Here is an 8,614-nt window from a genome sequence, read left to right on the forward strand (position 1 = left end):
ACCACCAAGCCTTATCCTTATTCTGTCATGGCATGCTAATATGCAAATAATATACTAATGCTAATAATAATGTGTCATGACACCAATGTGTCTAGATCACCTTGTCTCACAACAGAGATTGCAGATGTGGAGGGAAAGAAAGGGTGGGATGGGGAGAGGGAGAGAGAGAGGGGGAGAGAGACGGTTAAAGGACAAGCCACACAGGACACCCCCTCAGCTCAGTCAAGCTTGGGTAGGTCAATGGCTGTGAGTGAAAATAACTTACACATGTCATGACTTGCCCTCATGGGCTGAGGATCAAAGATGCCGGCTCGGCAAAGGTTTGAACATCCCCTTTCCTGGGGGCTAGATTTATGACCGGTCATAAATACAGTGCAGACTTTCTCTTCCTTGCCATGAAGAATTGGGTGAAAGGACCCCTTTGTTAACAAAGGATGTCTTCCCGCCAAGACTCCAACATCCAAAAGTGGATAATGAAACAATATTCCTACTTAAAAGGATGTGGGAAATGGTTGGTGGGGACTTAAAGAACAATCATGTCAAATTCGTTACTATGATGTGATGTCATTAAACACCTCCCAGTTATGAGGTTTGCATCTAATTGTTGTATAAAATGAATTATTAAGTATAATAATACTTTTGTGAAGATAACAAAGTGATTTTAGCATTCTAGATGAGATTATTGTTTTCCGTATTGATTTGTTCTCAGTCAGTGGCCATGCCCAGATGAGCACAAACATGATGGAACACCCCTTTTACCCCGAGTGCATAAAAAGCCTCGTGAAGAAATTCACTTGGAAGCCCACGGTTTAAAATGGTTGATACTCTACAAGACCAGCAGACGTGAAGCGCGAGCTAAACGTTACAAAATTGGTTTAAAACTACAACGCCATTACCAAAGGAAGACCAAGCATACTATGGTATAAGCCGGATGTTGCAAATGGTTGAATTTCTACAAGACCAAGAAGCGTGAAGCTGAAGCTACACGTTACAAAATGGTTAGACCAGAAAACGTGAGACGTTAGTCCACACGTTTGAAATGGAGAAACTCTGAAACTCTCAACCTGTTATGATGTTTTCAAAGTGTTGTGTGAACCAGGTTAGAGTTAGTAGATAAGTGACTTGGTGCCACAGAGTCTACACACCATTATGTCAAAGTAGATTACTGATGTTTATGGTAGCATGATTGATGGATAGGATATACTGCCTTGGGGGACAAGAGAATAACATCAAAGAAGGGAGTGCCCAATGAGGGTTACCAGATGTGGTTGAAGAAACGTGTAACAGAGGGTATATAAGCGAGAGGGTCTCTTTGTTCAAGTTAGTTGGGTATGGCAAGAGGCAAAGCCATGTCATTCTGTTATAACGAACCATGGTATGTATTAAATACTTATATGAACTCCCCAGCAAAGTGTTAAATATCTTATTGCATCATGAATTACTTGATACCCGAGAAACTCATAACAGATTGCTATGATTCAAAATAGGGGGTGTTCAAAGTACTGAGCTAAGGCAACAGAGGACAAACTAGTGGACACAGGGCTCTCTTGATGTAAGATACATCATTAAGAGAGCGGGTGTTATTCCCTTAATGTAAAAGTACATTATAAAAGAGAATGGGCGCAGGGCATCCTTGATGTAAGATACATCATTAAGAGAGTGGGTGTTATTCCCTTAATGTAAAAGGACATTACAAAAGAGATTGGGTTCTATTCCCGTAGTGTGGAAGGCAATATAAAATAAATAGGTTACGGACCTTTGAGGTGGTAAATCGTCATAAAAAGCAGAGAGAAGTACTCAAAAACAGCCAGGAGATGGAGCAGATGCAATGTAACTTATGGAATCATAGCACCAATAAAAAAATAGGCAAACAACGTTTTAATACAGAATGGGGATTTGTTTTAAGTATTTAATTACTAATATTACATGAACTAATAGCAGTAATGAATGGCCAGTTTAATAGACCGGTATCTGGAAAAACAGTCACCATTAAGAGTAAAGCAGAGCTTCATTTAACTCGAAGAGAGAGACAGGAAGTGACAAAATTATTACAGGCAAATCCGCATTTAGAATAAGTCTCTTGTAAAAGTAATAGATGTTAAGTAAATTATGATTTTTCAATGGGGGACCATGTCTTGGTGATTTATCTGCATGGACAAATAATGAGTATGTTTTTTTTTAAGGGATAAGTTACAGAGCACGGAAATATATAATTGACAAAATCGTCGTAAGCAACTCGAAATGGGATTTACATTATATGAAAGAGGCGTATAAAGCATGCGATTTAATGAGCGCACGATGGCAAGGAAATATAAGTAATAAGGAGAAAAAGGCAGCGGACGAAGTTAAGTATTTTAATAGGACAACATGGGCTATCTTATGAACAAAGAGCAGAAAGTAATTTGAATCTGTAGGGTGCATAATAAGTTATAGAAATGGATATGATACTTTGATATAAGTTTGGATAAGAAGTTACGATATATAACAGCATAGGTGATGGAATATCAAGGAATGGTATGGAGATTGTGAGGTTATTTTAGAGAGTGTCCGGGAAATTACAGTCTGTGGTTTTGGTTCCGCTTGGAAAATGTTTGAAGAGATTTGTGTGGATTGATAATTGGTTAAAAAGCATGAAAATAGTATTTGATGTGAGTACCTAGAAGTTTCCAATGTTATATATGTATTAACTTGCTCACCCAAACGTAGACGTACATCATGGGTGGGGAAGTAATTAATGTGTTTTCTAAGTTGTACCATTGTTAGATCATGTGATAGAAATAAGGTTTAAGGAATACACTGCCCAGAAGTAATGTGGTTATAGACGTAATGTATAATATAGTACAAAGCAAATTTAGGGTTTCCATTAAACTAATTATCATTGTGGAGCTAAAAAGTGGTGAAGTGATGGAACTTCATTTTGTATCAGCGGGTAAGATGACAAACCATTGTCATGGCACTATTTGTGGGATTTGTCATTTCAATGGCATAGAGTAAAATCTGGGTTTCTGAGTATAATTCAACTGCTGGTATGTGTTGCTTCAACAGATACTACAAAGTATTTGGTTTGGTGATGTAGAAGGGAAGGTTTGAAGCGTGCATGGTTGAAATGGAAAGACTCACTTATTTAACAGGAATAGCGAGACGATTGCGTGGTAGTAATTTTTTTGCGTTGCCTAAGGGTTTGCTAGATTAAACGATTGAGCATGGTGGCATAATGTCAATCCATATTGGGATATTAATACTATGGATATAAATTAAATATATGCTGATCAACTCATGCAAGTGTTTTGGTGTTACTTATAGCCTAAGAAAAACAGTTACCTAGATCAGATTTATTCTAATAATGGGGATTGGAGTTGGTTTCCTACTGAGCTGTGCTATGATCTTAGTTTCATCAGAAAGGGGAAATGAGATGGTTATTTAGCACTGTAGAAGCAAATGTCTTATATTCAGGGGGAAGTGAAGCAAGGGAACTCAGAGAATAAAATGAATTATTAAACAAACACAGGAATAATGAAGCAGTGTGGGAAGGAAGTAGAGTATGGAAAGATAACATTGACTGAGGACTATGGCACTTTTGGTTGAGGTCACTACAGAAGTATTACTGACACACTACTCTGTAACAGATAAACTGAACCAAACATGGAGTTACCACAGTAATTTAGGATTTGTTTGTTTGTTTAAGTTCGTTTTTCAACCCTATGATAGAGGTACGAAATGCAGAATGCTGTTTGAGAATGTGTTTTATTTGAAGTGCTTGCTAGTAAAAATGAATAGTTTCCATGTTTTTGTCTGCGTGGTGTTAGGTGAATGGGAGCTCACTGAAAGAAAGAGCTGTACGTGTCATTATGGGTTACGGATTTTGTGGCTAAGAATAATTAGTTGCAAATAGAAGGAAGTGTCGAAGGAGGGGTTATGTTACGTTGTGAAAGGGCTTAGCTAGTTAGTGGTGAGAAATAGTGGCGTTTGGAGTGGTGGACTGTAACTTGCTCTGCGACCTGGAAGTGAGTTGTTTAACTTGCTTTGCAAAGGACTGCCCGGATTTTGTGGGCGCGACGGGTAACGGTAAGTTTGAGGGTGATTGTTGTCATAAATGCTGTGCAGAGAGGGTCTCTGGTTTCAAGCACCATGTTGGGAAGGAAGCAAAACTCTTTACATTGATGATGTTGACAATAATTACTGGTTTTAATTGATAAGATTATACTAAAGAGATTGTCTTACCCAACACATGGCGGGATAGTATAACATAGTAATAAAAGTTGCATCTCGTGAATAGATGTTTTTTGTTTTGACTATAACTTTTAAAAAATGGTCATCTGTTGAATACCGTTAGATGGAAATTCAGAGGTAGAGAATGAGTAGATATTGTTGATGGTCTTCTGTGTTAGACGGATAAGGATGTTAATTGGGTGATGAGAAATGTTGACTTGGATTGTTTGAAGAAGGTTAAGTAGATTGTTTATGGTGATGAGAAATGTTCATTTGGATTGTTTGAAAAGAAGTTTAAGGAGGTTTATTGGGAGATGTGAAAGGTTGACTTGGATTGTTTAATAGACGGTATTAAAAATAATGATTTATATTTGGTGAATTAAAATGTGTTGTTAAGTAGTAGTGGTTGTAGGATAGAATTCACTAATGACATGATTTAGTAAGAGGATGAAAAAGAAAGTAGTGATAGTTTGGGCTATATATCGGGATGTGAAGCACATACAGTGGGGGAAAAAAGTATTTAGTCAGCCAATAATTGTGCAAGTTCTCCACTTAAAAAGATGAGAGGACTGTAATTTTCATCATAGGTACACGTCAACTATGACAGACAAAATGAGAAAATAAAATCCAGAAAAGTCACATTGTAGGAGTTTTTAATGAATTTATTAGCAAATTATGGTGGAAAATAAGTATTTGGTCAATAACAAAAGTTTCTCAATACTTTGTTATATACCCTGTGTTGGCAATGACATGAGGTCAAAGCTTTCTGTAAGTCTTCACAAGGTTTTTCACACACTGTTGCTGGTATTTTGGCCCATTCCTCCATGTAGATCTCCTCTAGAACAGTGATGTTTTGGGGCTGGCCAGTTGGCAACACGAGACTTTCCAACTCCTCAAAGATTTTTATGGGGTTGAGATCTGGAGACTGGCTAGGCCACTCCCGGACAACTAGAAATGCATCTTACGAAGCCACTCCTTCAAGTTGCCCAGGCGTGTGTTTGGGGATCATTGTCATGCTGGAAACAGCCAATTTCATCTTTAATGCCCTGCTGATGGAAGGAGGGTTTTCACTCAAAAATCTCAATACATGGCCCCATTATTCTTTCCTACACTGATCAGTCATCCTGGTCCTTGGCAGTGAAAAAAAGACCCAAAAGCATGATGTTTCCACCCATGCTTCTACAGTAGGTATGGTGTTCTTTGGATGCAACTCAGCATTCTTTGTCCTCCAAACTACGACAGTTGAGTTTTTACTAAAAAAAGTTCTATTTTGGTTTCATCTGGACCAAAGGACATTCTCCCAAATCCTCTTGGATCATCCAAATGCACTCTAGCAAACTTCAGACGGGCCTGGACATGTCTGGCAAGCAGGGGGACACGTCTGGCACTGCAGGATTGTGGTCTAAGGGCGTAGGTGTGTAATTGATCGTAGGCTTTGTGCACTTGGTCCCAGCTCTCTGCAGGTCATTCACTAGGTCCCCCGTGCAGGTGGTGGATTGTGTTTCACGTTCTTAAAAGGATCATTTTGACCCCGACGGGGTGAGATCTTGCGTGGAGCCCCAGATCGAGGAGATTATCAGTGGTGTTGTATGTCTTCCATTTGCTATAATTGCTCCCACAGTTGATTTCTTCAAAACCAAGCTGCTGTACCTATTGCAGATAGTCTTCCCAGCCTGGGTGCAAGTCTACAATTTTGTTTTCTAGTGTCCTTTGGACAGCTCTTTGGTCTTGGCCATAGGAGTTTTGGAGTGTGACTGTTTGAGGTTGTGTGGACAGGTGTCTTTTGTACTGATAACAAGTTCAAACAGGTGCTACGTAGCTGCAGGTAACGAGTGGAGGACAGGAGGAGCCTCTTAAAGAAGAAGTTAGCAGGTCTTTGACCAAAATCTTGCTTGTTTGTGTGGTGACCAAATACGCCATTTCCCACCATAATTTGCAAATAAATTCATAAAAATCCACAATGAGATTTTCGGAATTTTTTTCTCAATTGTCTTGTCAGTAGTTGACGTGTACCTAGAAGAAATGAACCCTCTCTCATCTTTTAAGTGGGAGAACTTGCACAATTGGTGGCTGACTAAATACTTTTTCCACCGTATCTGGTATTAGCGCTAAATTATGTGAAACGTTCCTTTGACATACCTTTAATTATGATTATTAAATTCTATAGTTTGTTTAAGACAACAGTGAGTTATAAGAATGTTATTTTGTCTAAAAACAATAATCTGTTTCCTGGTACATTGAACAGGCCGGAGGTTGTTTTACTATTAGGCTGATGGATTAGTAAAAAGAATGGGGTTATTAAACAATAGGTTGTTATTTTAAACATCAACGCAAAACAAGTGGAGAGGATTACATTACCAAACAGTTGCAGTTATAGTAGAAGGTAGGAACTTATTGACATAATGGTAATATCTGGATGTTTTGAGTGGGAGTTTTTTTTTTCAGGATTGATGCAAGTCCTGTAGTTTATGTTAAGAGAGAGTAGGAGACACGTTCCTAACAATTTTTAACAGGACGCTTGACCAATTTCAATTGGCAACATCTCAAACCATTTTTTAAATAGACAAATCATTGATTCCCTACGCAGAGTATTAACTAAGTGAATGAATAAAGTATGAATTTAGGAGGGGTGATAGGAACAATATGTGGCATTTAGATATTTCCATGATGTTGATCAAGTAAATTATACCAGGATAATTTGATATGACAGAATGACCTGATTTTAGCCTTTAATAATCATTGTGATAATTACAGAATATTTAAAGTTTGAATATAATCAATTACAAATACTTCATTGTAAACTCAAAGAACTGAGGCTTTATCTTTTGAGAGATTTATAATCTTCTTTATGGAGAATAGAGGAATTAGATTGATAACGATTATTGATGAGATAGGAAAGTGTATATGCATCGTGTTTTTGTGTAATTACTATCTTGGAGTATGATTGTAATTGAAATGTTAACTAATATTACTAATTCTCTTCCAGGAGAAAAAGATTTTCATTCTGGAATGTTTCCCAGGGCTAGGGGTAGTTAGTAAATGAAACAGTTTTTAAGTCGTGAAAAAGGAGCTTACCAAATTAAAGTAAGGCCTGGCTATTTTTGTTTGTTGTTTAATTAGTTTTTCTAAATAAAAACACACACAACCCACCTAGTATGATGTTTACAGGTTTATTTTGATTGTAAGTGGTTAACAGGTAAAGGTGATATCGCCTTAAAGGAGCACACAGTGAATTTTATGTTTATTTTTTTATGAGTAAGTTTGGGTAAATACGTGATTTCTGTTGAGAAGAAACAACATGAGGACTAATGCACACGGGATAGTTAATTTAGTTATGAAATGTTTTCACCATGGTAATGATTAGTTACTATAGAATGGAACACTTCGTTGATGATTTTAATGACCCTGAACTATGTCCTGACTTTCTAGTGTGAATTGATCACCCACACTGGAAATCCTAGAGGATGGGATGAGGATTTTAAGGTAGTTTATTTTACTGAGTTGAGGAGAATTATATACTGATACTTCTGAAGAAGTTTATAATTTGCAATACTCATATATATGATTAGGACCATGAAAGGGAAAAGAGAGCTATCCCTGAATGAAGGGATACCTGGAGCCATGTAATCAATGTTATATTATTAAATTATTTTAGGGATACACTATGCATTATCAAATGTTGTAATTTTAATGCACTGCTATTGGCTCAATAAACAATGTTTTGTTTTTGAAAAAGCATGAATCATGATGTGAGTCATGTGTACAAAAAGGGGGAAGTACTGATGGCATGAGGAATGTAGGTAAATATGCAAATTAAATTAAGAATATGAGCAGTAGTAATTAATGTGTTAGATTAAATGTTTTAGGTTAAAATGTATTTGTGGTATGAGGCAGAATGTAGATGATGTATGTCTAGTGAAAGAGGGACTATAAAAAGTCAAGAATGTGCACCTTCCTAATCAAGGCTTCTCCTGGCTCAAGAAAAAAAATGTAAAGAAGGGCTACAGTGTTCATTTAACAATGTTCTGAAGATTTTTGTCTAAAGGGTGAAGGCAACTCTGGCCAACCTAACAGGATAATATCACATTCCCATTTGAGACTATGTGGCAGTAAAGGGATTACAGGACGTAAGAGCCGGACATGTTCCAGGTGGAGAGCTGGCACAGGTGCTGCTGACTACTCATGGAGGGAAGCAAAGAGAGAGTACCATTTGTCCCACTGTGTTGAAAGATTCTAACTCGTGGAGGAGGGAAGATGGCACACAATGTGGAGCATTGCTTTGTGTCTGTGTGTTTTGCAGCAGTGAATCGACTCTCTAGCTGCAAGATGCAAGAAGACACATTACACAGAGCGAGCGTTAAGCAAGAAATGGGAAGCATAGAATTCCAGTATTGAGAATACCCAG

This window comes from Coregonus clupeaformis, chromosome 1 (genome assembly GCF_020615455.1).
Source record: "Coregonus clupeaformis isolate EN_2021a chromosome 1, ASM2061545v1, whole genome shotgun sequence".
Classification (NCBI taxonomy): domain Eukaryota; kingdom Metazoa; phylum Chordata; class Actinopteri; order Salmoniformes; family Salmonidae; genus Coregonus; species Coregonus clupeaformis.